General features: G+C 40.8%; 1 protein-coding gene across 1 annotated transcript in view; it reads left to right on the top strand.

The window, feature by feature from the left end:
* The first annotated feature begins 5,652 nt into the window (after positions 1 to 5,652).
* The window catches only part of LOC143188122 (discoidin domain-containing receptor 2), a 144,248-nt gene continuing 132,061 nt past the window's right edge, over positions 5,653 to 17,839 (top strand). The window contains exon 1 of the mRNA XM_076392192.1: positions 5,653 to 5,766. The gene's annotated coding sequence lies outside the window, so the exon portion shown is untranslated. The remainder of the gene's footprint in view (positions 5,767 to 17,839) is intronic.

Raw genomic sequence — 17,839 nt, 5'->3', positions numbered from 1 at the left:
TTAATATTAATTTTCGAGCTTTTACATTCCCCCTCGCCATTCCGTACATTCGTAACATAGATTAATTGAGAAAGCCCGTTACCGAGAAACGAGACAGTGGTTATTAATGGCATAACAAAACATCGAACGGCGCAACGGGTTCGCCTTTGAAGCTCTACGATTTTAAAGGGGCGATAAGTTTCGACGAGACGAGAAGGAACAATGTAGTAATGATTAATCGTTTCCGTCCTTCAAGAATACAAATTTCTATGTAAAGATTCATTTTTATTGCTAATTTAACGCAACGAGGAGAATTATTTAAATATACAGGACGTGTTTCAGGATGATAGAATTTAAAACACTTGTTACAGTAATAGCACTGCAGAATTATGTCACAGGTGTAATTCATTAATTATAAATCATGATAAACTAATGAAGTATATGTGCACGATTTTAAATAAAAAGTTGATTATATTTTTCTTTTTTCGTTAAAATTCAGCAGAGGGAATGACTACATGTAAAATTACAATTTGATACGCAAGTGGAAAGTATCTACATACGTGGATTTTATGGTGTTACAGATTTCGAACAATGGTTATTGACATTTACAAATTTGCGTTGCTAAGCTCTTGAATAATGCGTACTATCTGCAATATCGGTATTTTCATCTACCGTGAAAATACGCGGAAACAAATACTCATCTGTTGCATTTAACAAATCCTATCATTTTGTAATATACCATAGAGGAAGATTTTATGTTTGAATATACGAGACTGCATACACGGTCTATGCTACAAAGGAAGAAAAAATTGAGCCAAATTTTTATCGTATCAGAAATTAATATTGGATATCTCATTCTGAAAAAAAGAGAAGGGTTTAGGAAGACTCTCCCTAAGCTTTAAATTTACTAAAGATTGGCAATTTTATCGACAAAGTTATTACATAATAATCAAATATCCACACTCAAATTAACGAATGAAAATTTCTAGAGAAGAAATTAGAACGGTACAGCAAAGGACTTTAAATTTTTCTAGAAGTTACTCGTTAAGATTAAAGCAACGTAATAAACTCTGTCGTGTCAAGTGTCGAAATAAAAAATTTCATCCAATTTGCACCGTCGGATGAATCCACTTTTAATCAATAGCACGCAATTGGCCAAAAACACAAGAAAACTCGAGGCGCCTTTTCCCAGCCGGATAAGTCCTGCCAGGGTCGTAAAAAATGATTCTTGTTGTTCGCTACACCGAAAGCATTTATTTCCGCGCGCCACTAAATCTAAACTCCCGGAAGAAGGGGTGGGGGGTGTAATGACGGCGTACTTCGTAGAAACAATTCCGGCTTCTCCTTTTTCCAGCTGCCGGATAAGCTCAACTCTCCGGCCACTTATCAGGAAGAAATTACTCTGTGAAAATCTTATTTCGCGTTTCCGATTGTGTCATGCGCGAGCCACGGAACCTGCTTTGGCGCAATGAGCCCGTAACACTGAGGAACTCCCTAAACTTAGTTTGATACAAAGGACAATGTTAAACCTGTAGACTGATTTGTGTCCAGGAAGCCTGTACAGATTTTCGTACACTGTGGGGACTTCCGCTGCACTGGAACATATGGTATCGCGTTTACTCTGAAGATTAAATGAACAACTTTCAAAAGTGGACTTAGAGTCTGTAATTTCGAGCTTGCTGACAAGGAAAACCATTAAGAAATTCATGTACGTTTAGGTTTTGAGAAGTACACACAAATACTGTGTTCACAATATTTTTGGAAGAATAAGCTATCACATGTAGCCTATAGTAGTTATGAGAATAATAGCGAAGATATAGGGTAGGTAATCTTAAGTATACTGTTAAAATACAATTTCCCTGTTTTAAAAAAACCATTTTTCTATATAGGTACATGCACATGTCTATGCACTTTCAAGATCCAAATCATTATGCAAACTCAACCATTTCACTAAACTGCATCTATACTCTTTACCCATAAATAAATTTTTAATGCCGCTACACTACTTGTGATCACCTCAGAGATAGTTAAATTTTCAATCAGAATTTGCAACGAAATTAGTATTTCCACACTAGAGAAGAACACATTAAAGTCTATCTATGTACGAGTTTAAAAGGGTTAATTCACGTCCTTTCGTAATCGAGCCATGTTGCGTAACGAAAGTGCGCCAGCGTTTTAAATCGAAGCGTCTAATCGTTAATTTACAGCCGTAACCCAGTGATCTCATAGCACCAGGGATGTGTTCGCGTGAACAGTTGATTTCACGCGCGAAGACGGCGCAGCGGTAGAGAAACTTCTTGGAACGAGTTAGAGGAATTGTCAAAGACGACAGCTCGTCGAGTCAAATGGGATTAGAGGTTTATACGTTGTAAGGTCAGCGTTCGCTTAAAGTGCTTCAGCGACGCATTGCATACGAGTGGAGACACATGTACTATATGTCGAACGCAAGATCGTTTATCCTGTACAAGTCTGTCTTACGTTCACGTTCAGTCGGCCGCGACACGTCCCTTGATTGATTCTCTGAAGTGATTTCGTACTATCGACTTGCATTATCCTGCACGCCAAGGCAATAGGGAGCAATATCACGAGTGTGTACGCTTGATTCATGGACGTACGATATTGTTCTCTGTCGCGTTGCCGCGACGCTTACCGACGTTTCAGAAACGGCCATGCAATCGCGAGCGTGAATATTGCATGTGAAATGCTGAATTATGTTATTATTTACGAAGGGAGAAATTTTTAATTAATTTGGGACTCTTATACCGCTCATATTCTGGATCTTTCGTTATGAAAAAGGAAAATAGAAGCGAAAATTAATAATGTTTAAGGTCTAACTTTTTCTTTGCAACACGTATGCAGTAATTATATATGGAGTGATAAGAAATTTTTAATTGTTACGTAGGTACTCCATCAAAGAAGCTCCGAATTTTGTATATTATACTCGTTGAAATGCATTAAAAATTTTCCTACAAATAATTTCTGAATGTAAATGAAACTGTAACTTCGTAGGTACACTTATGTGTGAGTCATCTCATATACTCAAGAATGGATTTACACATGGGAAAATAAATGTCCCAGGCGTCTGATATTTCTCCATTTTAATATGTCAAAACATCCCTTGTGCGAGCTGTCCCAAGGTTACATCTTTGAAAGGAATCCTCTTATACGGTCCTTTCGTTCCTTTACAGTACTGCAGAACGTTCGCGTCGACGTTTGACATTCGTCGCGCCAGACGAACCGAATCAGACCTCAGGGTCTACCATGGAATCGTAAAACGCGCGCGAGAAAGGAGGCGTGTGTACGACGTATGTGTTCACTTTCATGTATATACGAAGTTACAGTCATGAGAACGTAGTAATAGACGGTGCCGTGCAGTAACTCAAATTCATTGAAAAAAGGAGGAAGAATGAAAAATTGTGGTTGGTCGTGAAATCGTATTTCGCGAAAATAAATTTGCTCGATGTTACGAAAGGGGAACGAGAAAAGTAAAAACCGAAACTGGGGAAGAAAAATATTCGAAAAATTGTGGAAATGCTGTACTCGATTTGCCAAACTTTTCATTGTTAACATTGATAACGGACCGTTACGCCTGTGGTATGATTTTTATGAATATTTTCATGATCTAATGGTAAGCGCAAAAATGTTCAAAACTGGCACTTTCTTATATGAGTATTAAAATACGTATAGATTAAGAAACAAACTTTGAAATATAGCCACAACATGTCACGTAACTTGTTTCCTAATGTATAAACATCTTCATTAGAAATTCAGTAACAATTATTAGGCTGAATAAAATAATGATAGAATGAGCGTGAGAAATTCTCAAAGCTAGAAATTACGGTCACCACAGCTGCCGGCAGTATAAAGTAAAACTTCAAGATTTATTTAATTTACGATTTCTTACGTCATTGCATATGAAATTAAATATCTTTTAACTTATTATATGTATAGATATATTAGTATGCAAAATTATACTTCATAAAAATTGCAATATAATTAAGAAAAAAACATACTTAGTTGTAATGACCATTGAAAACATAAATGAAGAAGATATCAAGATTTCTTAATAACTATCTGAGGGAAATTATTTGTTTATACATAATATCTTTTGGTTTTTTGATAACAAAGAAAAGCATCAAAAGTTTCACCTACTATTCATGTAATTAGTCCTTTATGGTTCAGTGAATATTTTAATATTGAGTGAATCAGTAAATAAAAAAGAATAAAGATATTAAATTAAAATGTATAGTACAATTTCAACAAAAACGATATTACATTCCCATCAATCTAACAGATACAGAAATATGAATTAATCATCAGTTGAAAACGATTTTAATTTGGGCATTTAACGAACGAATTTAATTTAATACATTTATTTTATTGCATGAGATAGCAACTTTTATATATAACTTTGAAATTGAATATAACTTTTGTTCGAAATACTATAGAATTAAATCACACTACTTTTATTACTTGTTCATGTAATTTAAAGTTGAAAGTAAAATAAAAACAGGTACATTTAAATTAAATGAATTAAATCTTGATATCCCCTTGATATTCATATTTAAGTTTATCACATAAAATACAGTCAAAAAATGAAAATTCAACAATACCATTATAAGAGCGGAAAAATGATAAAACTAACCTTATAAGCATCATGGCATCGCATCGTTATGTAACACGTCAAATAGCACAGTATTGCTCCAACAAGTAGTTAACCATTAAATCTTAAGATTTCCTCGACTCCTGCATCTACAAACACAAACAAACAATTCTTATGAAAATATTCCAAATGAATATCATTTAGAATCTAAAACTTACATTAATAATCAAATAAATCTGCCAAAATACCCAATTATTAGCGGACCTCATCACCTTCACTATACAGTCGATCAACTATCTTGCGCTCTGCTCTAACCCGGATGCATCGCCAGTTCAAATTTCAGCCAATCACAGGCCTGGAAGAAATATTCAAACCGATCACAGTCTACGTTACAATAAAGGTATATTAAAACATTTCTATTAAAATACAGAACACTTTTCAACTAATTATATTCTCAACATCATACAATTTCCCTGAAATTAACAAAACACTATATAATATAACATGAAATTTCACCTATTAAACACCTGTACCAACGCAGCTTCTTTTAATCTTCCATTTCGCGCGAACTTAACCCTATCCAACCCTCGATGGCCATTTCATCCGCACTGGAGATCCAGCAAACGCGTAAAACCCCTATCACGAAGATCAGATTATTCGCACCGTTTTACGATCCGATGAATCGCGTCACGTGAAATGAAAACGCGAAAGAGGAACGAACAACTTCGGGAAAGTTGGAAGACAGTCGTTCGCGGCGGTCGCGTGGTGCGGGCCCGCGCTGTATACAATACGGGTGGCAGTTTAGTTCGCGGTGTCGCCACGGGTCACGGTGGCGCTGCGCCGCCAGTGCGATCCTCAGTTCGTCACGGGGTCGCGCGGGGTACGCATTGCCTTCGTCGATTGGCGGTACCCACGTTCGTCTGTTCAAACGCGCGAAAACTGTACGCGACACGCTCGAGCCCTCGCGACTGTAACCTGATCCTACGTGAATATTTCCAACGCTTACTGTCCAGTGTTTCACCTGTGCTCGGTGTCATGCGGCGAAGTTGCACGTTACACGCGTGATTCCACGGTAACCTGTCGGCGAAGGGAAGTGCGCAGGAAGGGACTAGGAAAAGGAAACGAACGATACCACGCGAGCTGTCACACGCGAAGGCGAGGGACCACCGTTGCTGTCATCAAACGTGAGTGATCGATCTATTCTTTTTCACTTTCTTCGTCCGCGTTCGCGGCCACAGTTTCGTACGTGCACGCGCGTAACACGTACCAACGAGGAAACGTAGTTCCACTCGTTAGTGACAGGTCGAGAGACTTCAGGTCTCACGCGTGGCTCGGAATTTCTGATCGCGCGCTAGGCGACGCGTTTCCTTCGCCGGCTGCCAGTTCTATAGGATACAATTCAACTTCCGTTTCGATAGGCTCTGGGAGTAAATATGACTTGCGTTTTAATGTTACTTTACGATTCTATGGGCATTTGGATAAAATTCACAGAGTCGATGGATTGAAAATACGAAGCACGGCTACGGGCGCGCGAATCGTGTCTTGAGAGTTTCTGGTAATATTGTGTGGAAATGGTATAGGTTATGGAAGCGTGAATGGTGTTTTGAGAGTTTTTGATATTCTTGCGCGAAAATAGTGGAAGATTACGAAGAGGTTAAGTAAGATTATTGGAGTATTCTGGACTAATTCGTATTTTGAGAGTTTTTGTAATGTTAGGGACAGATACAAAGTACAGTTAAGAGAATGTGAATCGCGTTTTGCGTTTTTGTGTTGAACCTTGAGTCGTGTCGTATCGAAAAGTAAACACCGCGCCTGTTTAAATGGCTCGAGTATACTGAGGGAGAAACGGAGTTTTAAAGGCCAGTGATAAAACTAGGTGTTTCGTTTATTTTTCTAAGGAACATTTTACGACCGAGTAGTCTGTTCGCTTAATAAATATACATGTGATAGTAATTTTAATCTGTAGTCGCCATTATAAGATCTCATATATTTCAGAAAAATCTGGAATAGAAAATTCAGATTTAACACTCGTAAGTTGGATTAGCAGTTGTACTCTATATTGGAGTAGGCTCATAAATTAGAATAATATAATTTCTAATTTTTTAATATATAAATTTTTTTAAAGTTTTAGAAGTAACATTTTTCTTGCAATAGAATACTGTACATATACAAGCTTTAGTAACATAATATCGTTATAATATTTCGAGCTACTGAAATTTAGTCTACACCCGGTGTAGGTATAGGTATATTTGAGATAACATTTATGCAATAAAGCAACTGTACCATTAATAAGAAACAGACTGCTATACATGTCTTTATATCGCTTGCAATTCAGAGTTTATTATACTTCATGCAACAGTTGTCTCGTGACACCTTGTTTGTACAGTATACGTTTACTACCACGTCAGAAGCTACTCTCTCACAATTCTCATAACTCTGCAAACAAAGTAGAGAAGGTTGTTTAAAATAAAAGCTACCTGTCTTCTAATATTAGGATATAAATTTCGCTGAAACACATTCACCAACACAAAATTCCATACATGTATAATCTAAACCTAAATTATCACGAAACTATCAAAAACATCAGGTCCTTATACAGTCTGTCCATTAAAAATTCAAAAAGGGTCTTGATCTTACAGGCATCTCTATTGCTCCAAAAACACACAACCCATAATTATGTACTCTGTAACTAAAGCACATGTATAAGAAATCAAATTCAATCACCATGGTAATTTTCGAGAACGCAAGTCAAGTCACTCGTCACAGACCCGCCCTATACATCAGAAGTTTCCTTAGCTATCGAGTCGAGCACACATTCCCGAATCGTTCTCGAAATCCGTGCATATCACCTCGACGTCTCCACTGCTCGCGTACAGACTGATATTAATCGTCCCGAGATGATAGCTGTCATAAGACCACGTGGAAACTGCGCTACTAGTTGCTTCCGTGCGATAAGTAATTCTCTTAATGCAACGCGCGACGGGTGTACTCTCTTGCGCGTCACTCCGCTTATAACACTTCATGTCAACGACTCCTTGGCAAGGCCTTTCGCGATCCATTCACGTGTCCGGTTTCCCTGTATTTCTCCACCACTCTGCAGACAATTTTCTCAGATAATACGCACTTCGCGGAAACAGTTTCACGCAATCGTCGCGGTTATAACGCTTTCCCATCGACCCCTCTCCGTCTCGTCGATAAAACGACCGCCGCATAAATAATTAATCGCGCGCAATCAGCGTGTTTGCATTTGTCCGCGTTACGAGCTACCCGGCGAAAATTGCTTCTCCCTGTCGCGGGAACGTGAATCGCAAACTAAACCAGTTAAATACGCTTGTTCTTCTGCACCCTCGATGCAAAAAATTGGTTGGAAATGTATCTCTGACGATCAATGAAAGATACAGAATCTAAATTACAGTAAAGGGTGGCTTTAAGGGTATGGCAAATGTAGAATTCTTTTATTAAATATAAATTTTGATTCTGGTTCAGTGTACATATTACGTGTCGTATTATATGTAGATATTCATGTGGTCATTTTGGTGGCTAACGATGCAGTATAACGTGGACCCCTCGAAGCTAATGCAAAAGACTCTTCCAGACAGGGTAGCAGTGGTGGCACAGTCTCTGGTCGAAAATCCCTCTATGGACTTTAATACTGGTCCTTTGAAGGAATTTGTCCTCCTTGGAAGGTAATTTTAAAAAGCTGGCACTGTTCAAAGGGTTCTGATGTTTCTTCACAGTAAAAGAGTGACTAAAGTCACTCCTTTTGGTCCTGGATTCGATCCATTATTTAAACAAATGTTTGATACACTCTTGTGAAGTACATTGAAAATCCCTGAATTTTTTGCGAGTATTAATTTCTGAAGATTACAAAAGCCTTAAACACATTATCATGAAAGTTGATGTTTAATCTTCTGAACATTCAATCTGAAAGGGTTAAAGCATGCCCTTCCGAATATAAATTGTACCGAGGAGTATAAATGCAGGAACATCAATCAACGACCATATGAGCCATTATATTACTTCTCGCTGATAACAAATAGCGCCTCTTTCGTGATAATTTCTCTTCCTCGTACATTCTCGGGTCTCACGCGTTCCTTTTTCTACTTTTTCCCCTCCGAGCCTCTCATTTCCCCTGGCATTCAAAGGTTCGTGCGCACAACAGCGGGTCGAACAGGTGCCTATTTTCTTGCACCCTCGTCGCCGCGGACAGAGAAAGCTTTATCGTGGCCGCCTTTCTTGTGGCTCGACCTCTCTCCTGGATCAGTCGAATCCATAGAAATACACGCGTATATACATGCAGTAGCTCCCATAGTCCTGGCAACTTGCTTGTTTATTGATTAACCATTAGCGAAATTAATGGTGGTTCCAGGCTCCGGCACAATACTGCCATAAAGCTTATGAAGGTGAATTAGATACGGGACACTTGTGCGAATTGCACTTATTCATACATCACCGTTGAGTAATCGTTGCGTTACCGCGGCGAAACAGAGATCGTTAATTTATCCGGTAATTTTCATTGATCGGTTCTCGCTCGTTAAGGTGAACGAAACGGCATCATAACTAACGGGTTCGTCTGGTATGCTAACGATAGGCATTACACTCGCCTGCTCGTAGAAAGTTTGTTCCTTCATAAATATAAGGCAGCGGTTTAATCTTGCAAAATATGGTAGGTATGTACGTGCGAATTGAAATTCTGCTGGGTGATTCTAATGAGAGGTGGAATAACTTAACAGTGTTTATATTGAATCCAGTCACGAACCTTCAATCTGTTGTTACATTTTATTCTTTTGCTATTGCTTTAATTTTATTTTAAGAGGTGAAATAAAATTGTACGAAGAAAGATTAGTTAGATTTATAGTGTTAACTGTAATTCTAAGTAGAACTGGAAGTTCCTTCTTGGATTCTAGAAAAACAATATTTCTATGCAAAGTCATTTTCTATATCTCGACATGATCAGTTGCAATTTCTAATGCTCCAAATAGAAATAAACCCAGAAAATCCACAGAATAGTATAATGCAATAATACTTCCAGACGCGTTATAAAATGATTAATCTTTCAGAACTTCACTACCAAACGAGGTAAAGCGAGCCTTGCTTGGTTACCGTTCATTTTATAATAGAAAGAACGTCAAACAAGCAGGATGACAGAGCTCGACCAAGAAGAAAGCTACACTTGACTATTTTATGTGCCGTGCTCCTCTTCGCTCGGGGCCACGGGAACCCTCTTGCATGCGCTAGTTCAGTTTCAAACTTTAATTAAAAAGGTGGAGTCGCAATAAGCTTCCACCGCCCCCACGTTCACCTACCCCCCTCCCTCCTCTTTCTCTTTTTCCCTTGTTCCCTGTCTCTTTGCCCTATCTCTCTCCTGGTCTCTATATCTCCGTGTTCCCCTGTTCAACGTTACCAAAACTGCAGGGCACGAGGAGTCGAGCTATTTTAATTTCATTTACGAGAAATAAACAGAACAATCAAATTAACGTAGGCGACTGAATATGCACATCCGGCTGTGCCTTTGATGCATACTCGAAGTGCGTATTTTCGGAGCAAATGCCCTCTCTCGTTCTCCTCACCCCCCCTGCCCCTTCACCCTCTTTTCTCTACTCGATATGCGCTGTTGCAACTGAATTTTCACTAAACGTGTATTGTAACGCGTGGAAGGATAAAACCGCAAGCCGGATAGGAATTTGTGGACTACGATTTGGAATTCACTTTGTGCGTTTGTGAATTAATTAACGGGATTTAACTAACACGGAACAAAGAACGCGATGAAATGACTATCGGGTATCTCGTCGAGGCGTAGAACTATGTGAACTGCTAGCATGGCCATGAATGCTCATTACTGTATTCATTCCTCTTCTTTCTCAAATAATTGCGATTCATAATAGAAAGAATCTCGTAATCGATGGAGCAGATCAGTGAAAAAATTCATCGAAGTTTTTTAGAAATATTTCTGATCTGTATTTAGACTTTGTTTTTAATACTTCAAGACTGAAGTATTAAAAAATTGTATTTTATATTTTGGACGTATTTCTTTCATCTAGGATCATCATCTTTCTATTTATCTTATCACTTATGAAATACCCTGTACTTCCTGCTTCGAGCACGTGGTGTACAGAGAACAATTGGAATGAAGGCATTTCCTGGTATAGAAATGATTTCGCGAGAACTTAGGGAGCACACGCATAGAAAGAGATATAGGAATTTTTTGCGAGAGATTTGCGCGAGCCTGAGGCGATACGCGCGTTCCCCCCATGACTCAATATTCGAGGAACAGCGGGGCGGGATTTATGGCCACGATAATAGTTAATAAGCTTTCATTAAGGATTCAGGGAAAATTGCTCGCGTATCTCGTGAAATATTCGCGAACGTTCAATTACGCGCGTTCGCAATAATAAATTTCCCAACGCACCGGTCACTCGGCACCCCGTCGAATAGGACCAGTTACAAGGCAGAAATTAAATGAAAATTAGCAACGCGTTTTCCGCGTTGCCTAATTAAAAGCGTAATTATTTAGGAATTACTCTGGGTCTAGCTCGTGAAAACAAGCACAGACACGCGGCTGAACCGAAATTTTCCGTCGTTTTGCGAAAACAACCTGCTCACTGTGCCTGTTCATCGCTAATTCAACACGCAACAGAACGCTCCACCCGCGGAGCACATATTAAAGTTTATTAAAAATGTAGGCATCGGGAACCTTGCTGGAAATTATCTAGGAATACGACCGATTCTCACATAGTTCGTAAAGTTATGGTTATGGTGGTGTTGCCCTGTTTATTATTCGCTTCTATGAAATCATTAACTTCTTAATAACAGTGAACGTTCAATGTATTCTTTAAAGTTGTAGCATCTTTTAAATTCCAAGCAACATTTGCTGAATTACACACAGTACTTCCTTCTTACGTATTCTGGATACAAAATAATAATCACTTAATTAACTTGAATATCTTACCAATAATTCCTTCAGCACACATCCAGCGTATCATAATCAGTTTATAATTTCTCAAACGAAGCAGAAATTCAATTATCCACTAAAAATTCATTACCCTCGGACGAAGTCTAAGATTCAACACCGTAATTGACTGAAAGTCTAAAGTTCGTGTTTAAGTAATCAGTTACGAAAACTGAATAACGTTCTTTATTAGGACAATCGTCTCGAGAGGGAACAGGGGTCGTTCGTGTCGGAGCAATTACACAGGTCGTCGAGACGCGAGGAACGATGACACTGGGTCATTTTCGGGGCATCAGGCGCGCAATTTATCGCAGCGCTTTCACTGTCGTAACGTGGAGCAGCATCGCGGCATGCCGAAACCTTAATTTCACCCGAACAAAATATTTATCGAGTGGCTTGCCGAGCGAATACCCCCAGAGTAATTGCGTGCACGACATCGTCACGTTGGGAGCAGGGCTCAGGCCACATAATGAATAATCGGCCTGTTCGTCGAGTGATCACGCGCGTGAGATTACAGTCGCATTTTCTGCACGGTGCTGTCAGCATCGCGTGCGATTAACACGTCGATTTCAGCCAGCTGGAGACTCTGGGCTCTCTCGTAAACATTTTTATAGGGATTTCGCGATAAACGAGCCTGTATCGGCTCCAAGCATCGCCAGCCCCCGTTGTTACTACTGCGGAGTAATTCGCGCTGTTAATCGTTCGTAGCGTTACTGCCTCCCATTTCTTTATTTCGTTCTCTTTGTTAGTTCTGCTAGGCATCGAGGGTACGTTCCCTTAAATAATTACAATTTATACAATCGAGTAATTCAAAGTGTGAGAAATACTTTACTTGCCGAGAATGTGAGTAGCACATAGTCGTAAAATCTAAGGAATAGTATATTTACTCCAATTGGAGTACTTTCTTGTATCATATGTATCTTCAACTACAATATCATTCACTACTAACATTCGTTTCAGTATTATTAAGTACTATTAGAGAATTCACAACTTTTCATTTTAGAAATCTCTGTAGGTAAAATGTAAGTTGTCCGTGAATATTATTCGCGTAAAATACTGAAAGTTGAGTTAGATTAAATGCTGGAACTCCCAGGAATTATTGCCAAAAATGGAATGTAGTGTCTCTGTGCTACCTACATCTACAAACTTCGTAATTAATACTAACAGTACTTTGCATAGTCCAACTAGTTTCTCGTCTAACACTCAGCTCATTTCGCCCAAGGACCCTGCTAAGTTCCAAAAGCATACTCAATATTTCTCTGTTTTAACTATACTTGAGCCCCTGTCCAAAATAACGCCTCATCGAGCAAGAATCTGGAGCGTTTAATTTAGAGATCAGACGAAGGAGCACCTGTTCAGCCTCGCGACAATCTTAAGTCGGATGAACGTACAGCAGCAGTTGTTTAGGTCAGTAATCTCATGTCTTCATCGGCGCAGTTTGTACCTCGGCGGCTTTCCAAATAATCTCGTTCGCGGGGCTCGTCACTCTCGACGCTATTTCGAGTTGTTCAGGTCGGGAAAAGCGCGTCGAACTCTCGGAAAGTAAAACGATCCACTCCACCAATAGAAACTGTGGACCAACCATTGGCGCAAGATCGACAGTGGCAAAACGTTACATAAAGCTGTTCGCCTTGTCTGTTCGTAAACACCTATGCTTTCAGGCTTCGAATCGATTTTCTCTAGCAAAAGGGGAACCCAGTGTTCTGATGAGACTCGCGAGAACTACGAGAGACGGTCCCGCGTTAAATTTCCTTCCTCGTCTAACATACGCGACGTATCTTTCACGGCTGATATATTTTCTAAAGGGCGATGCATCGTTTGTCTTACACCGCCTTACAGCGTGTTTCGCGCGCTTTTCCCGTCGACGCTCTTCCCTGTTCAAAGCTCGTGGAATATCGAGAGGCTGCATTATATTTATCGGGACTAATACAGCGTTTCCGTGCCATAAAGTACGCGTGCGTACAGATAAAAAGCACGCGGGTCTGTTTTTCCTGTTAAGTGCCGAGCCACCTACGCGTTATCGGGCGCAAAAGTAACGAGAACGCGTTATGTATGTAGCCGCGTGCATTAACCCATTACGAAAGCGTTCGTTTGCCTATCGGCGTTACGTTACACCAGGAAGCGTTTCATAGAGACCCCTGGATCGCTTTAAAAATTCACTCGCGAGAAAATGCGAACGCTTCGAGCCTCGCTTCTGTCGAGGTCGCTGGAACTACCCTGTTGAGCTAGAATAATGACATTATTGCAGTATCCTCGTTTATGGGAAATATTTTTACTGGGACGTTGTAAGGAAATATCATTTTTTCAAGGGAAATGAAGTGGAATTCCTAAAGTATTCCTAACATAATGTTATGCTTACATTATATGCTGTTTTAGAAATAAGTAAAATTTCGATTTAAAAGAGTAGCTGTGTAAAGAAAGGGAGGCTTTACTTTTAACAAAATTCTGTTGCATCGTAGTTCATATTTTACGTGCAATAGAATTTTTCAACATTTTTATATCTTTAATTCAATCTTAAAATATTCTTCGTATTCTGGAACACTCTACACAATTGACGAAACTTGGTTTATTATTTCCAAGACACAGTTGCTTCCTCGCTAAAGAAAAGAAATGCTTCCACTGATATTTACATAGAACGAGGTTCCAATGAAGCATTAATATCAGTCAGAAGTCAGCCAAGGCGTTCCAAGACGGTTGTTATCGTTAACCAGAAGCGTAAACAACAGGTTCAGTTTGTGAACAGAAGCACCTTCATTGGAGCGCATAGGACGCACCCCCTGAGAGAGATAATGGACGAGGGGGGTGGAAGTTGAACGCGCACTGCGGCGGAAAGCGTTTCGGAAGATGCAACTAGGCGCAAACATCCGAAAGGCGATAACTCGCCCTAACCTAAATAGCCCCCTGTGCGAGGGTTCCGCGAGGGCGATCGTCTGGCCCCATTCGTTCACGTTACTCGTTTGCCGCGCAAGTTAGTAGCGTGTACCGTGTGGACGTGTGTTCCTGCGGTGGGGCTCCGTACTCCAGGGCAAACAGGAAGCGACTCTCTCTTCTGCAAGACCCGGTTGGTCTACCGGTTTTGCACCACTATCTGTCCGCGGCAGCACGACGCAAACATTTGTTCAGGACAGGGGACGAAACGCGAGCGGCGGACCCGCGATGCGATATCAGTAATAAGATAACAACTGTCTAGAAGGCTGTGCCCCCTTTCCTGCGTTTGCTGCTCTCATTTGCGGTGATCTCATCTTCCATGCGGTGTTTTTTCCAGATATAAAGTTTTCCTTCTGTAGGTACTTGTCTCTGAAGTTATCGTATGAGTAATATGAAATTTTTTTATGTTTGTAGAAGATGATATGCGTACTATAATGTTGGAATTATAACTATTTGCTAATTGATTGATCGAACGTTTAGTTGAGTGTCGAAAACTTTTTCTCGTTTTTTTTTTTTTTTAACTGCGTTGACAAAAGGCTATACAATCAGCTGCCATCGGGTTTGATGAATGGAATGTTTTAGTTTGGGGAAAAAATATTTCCTTTTTAAAGAAAAATCCGATGCTTTCCAGCAATATATCGCTAGTCACAAAGATATCTAAAAAGTAGCAAGTGTGCCCTAGTGCAAACATTCTAGCAAGCTTATTTGTTCGAACTTCCTTATCGAGGATCCTCTGACAAAAGCCAGCTACATAGCTGGTTATCAAACGAATTTTTGTCAAGCCAACATGAGCACAAAGAGCTTGTCTATGCAGAAATCTCTGGAGATTCTACTTCGTGGACTTCCTCTAGAGCCACGTGCCCTGCGATTCTCTTCTCTATACAAAACTCGAAAGAGAGCGAGTACCACAGTAGAAACTATCGCGCAAATATTGATCATTTGAAATGGAATTCCAGTGAATTCTGATTGAATTAAAGTTGGTGTGTCGAAGCGTCGCGCGATTATTTAACCCGCCCCGAGATGAATATCTGATCCCCGACGATTACTCGGTCCACTGCGACCGTCACGAAATTGAAATCTTTCAAATGCCTCGAGTATTCCTGCGTCCTTAAGACCTCTGATAATAGCGTCCTCTCTTACGAAACTCCCTACATGGATATCTGGATGCACAGAGAAAATATCTCCCAGTATTCTTGGTCGGTCGTTCTTTGCGTTCTTCGTCGGTGCCGCTGGATAAAAGGAGAAAAAGACACGCGCGTATGTACGCGATGCACAGACATGGCAGTACACGCGGTGTGTACATACAATACGTATTATAAGCCTGCCGGGCTCACGCGTGATCCGTCTATAATAATAAAAGGAAGAAAGGGAAAACAACGACCCATTCCCGACTTTTTGTAATGGACCGCAGTTACTCGACTTGCTCGACCCTCCCTCGTATTTGTATCCCCGATGTGTGCGTGCCACGGTCTCGCGTTTACGCCGCTGCAACCCCCAGAACGAGGAAGGACGTAGCAATGGGTGAAGATTGGCATTGGGTGTTTGCAAGGCCGCCGCCGCGGCCAGTCAGCCCCCATTTTCGTACGGTGTGAGTCGAGCATGTGGCAATAAACAATTTGTTACGTCGAGGGTCGAGGCAACCTCTCCGGCAGCATACGCTCTCGCGCATTATTATCCGTCTTGTTCTGGTGCACGCACCGCGCTCCGCGCGTCCACGGCCCCGAGTCGACGCGACAATCAATAACGACGCGTCACGTTGTTTTCTACGATACCTCCGTCCACGTCGATCGTTAACCTCTCGATTATCGTTGCGGCCAACGCGCCGATCGCCAGCGATTCGACGTCACTCGCTATCCTGCACTTTGCTCCATCGATAGCGAGGCGGTCGTAGTCTGATGTGCCCTGGGATCGATATCGATGATCCAAAATCGCTTTGAGGATGAGTCACTTTGACGTTGTTCTTTTTTGTGTTTGAGGGGAAGTCTTATGCAGTTTTTGGGTTTGTTTGACATCGATTGAATTTATATTTTGGTGAGTTTTTATGTTCGTAGGTACGGGATTATTAGAGACTGCACCTGAATTAATGAGATTTGATATCTTGTAGATATCCTTTTCAGAAAGAAGGAAGTTACTTCTGGAGCTCTCTTTTTTTTTAGTGTTCTCTAGATAAGTAGAAAAGTTGGCTATGCTTTGTGACAGTCTTTTGTGAAAGTAATAGGGGGTAATGAAGTACATGACGTCACATTTTCCTCTTGTAATCTGAAATATAAATGTGCTCCTCCTATCTTCTTAGGATGGAGCATTTTTATGACTCGGTGAAGATAACTTCCTTTGTCAATAGATCCATTTGAAGTAAAGTAATTCTTAACATCTTTATTTTTACTTAAAGTGAAATTTAAACATGAACTGCTTTTGTTTAATTTTCATAATTTGTTATAGTGTTCAATTTGCATTACCATCCACCTACACTACTTTTCGTTTTCCTATCTCTCATTTTTCATAAATTCAATGTTTCTACTTAATTTGCAAGCCTGCATTGAATAAACTCTGCGAAAATAATCCTAAAACATCCTACTTACTCTCGTTCGCTCCAATATTCCCTCGATTTCATTATTCGACGCAGTGAAAATATCCCTGGCAACATTTCTCGCGAAATTAACGCGCGAGCAGCCCGCTCAGCTTTATGGGAGCGCGCGACGTCGAAAAATCCACTTGACTTTGGTTTACGCGAAGACGACGAGGAAGCGTTGAAAAAGGGACTGGAACTCCCTTTCCCCTTTTTTTCTTTCTCGTGGACGTCAGCCGGCGGCGTTATACGAACGCAGACGATAACGGGGAGGCGCAAAATAAAATGAGATCGCATTATGTGCACTCGTGAAAAGATCCCGGAGGGGTCGCTTGGTCGGGGCTCACGCGCGCGTATGGATCATATAGCTGCCGATGCAGACTATCGCAGACTACGGTATATAAAAGTGTTTTGTATCATGGATACACGTGCACACGTACGACTTCCCGCCTCGTCCTTTCCGCCTGTAACGTGTAGGCTCGAGGAGCGTGTTGTACCGCGTCTCGTTTCACAGAGGCTCGGGGGAACCTTCGAACCACGCGACTCGTCGCTTATAAGACGATGTTTTGCAGAGTTGAAGAGCGCACCTGAGCAAGGACGCGCGCTCGGTTCATCAGAAACCCCGACCATTGACTAGGCGGTAGCTGCGTCTCTCCTGCACGCAGGAACACCCTTTGCCAGGGAATTTTTCCGCTTTGAACGTCAGCCGTGACAGCGTGAAAATACGCGTGTCTACGATTCACGGTCCTCCCCTTCCTTTCACCCGGTAAACCTTTCCGTTTCCACGCGCTTCTATCGCGGTTCGCGAAACTTC

The sequence above is a fragment of the Calliopsis andreniformis genome, chromosome 2, assembly GCF_051401765.1.
Source record: "Calliopsis andreniformis isolate RMS-2024a chromosome 2, iyCalAndr_principal, whole genome shotgun sequence".
NCBI classification, from domain to species: Eukaryota; Metazoa; Arthropoda; class Insecta; order Hymenoptera; family Andrenidae; genus Calliopsis; species Calliopsis andreniformis.
Note: the sequence above shows the minus strand (reverse complement) of the source record. Positions and strands in the feature narration are given on the sequence as shown.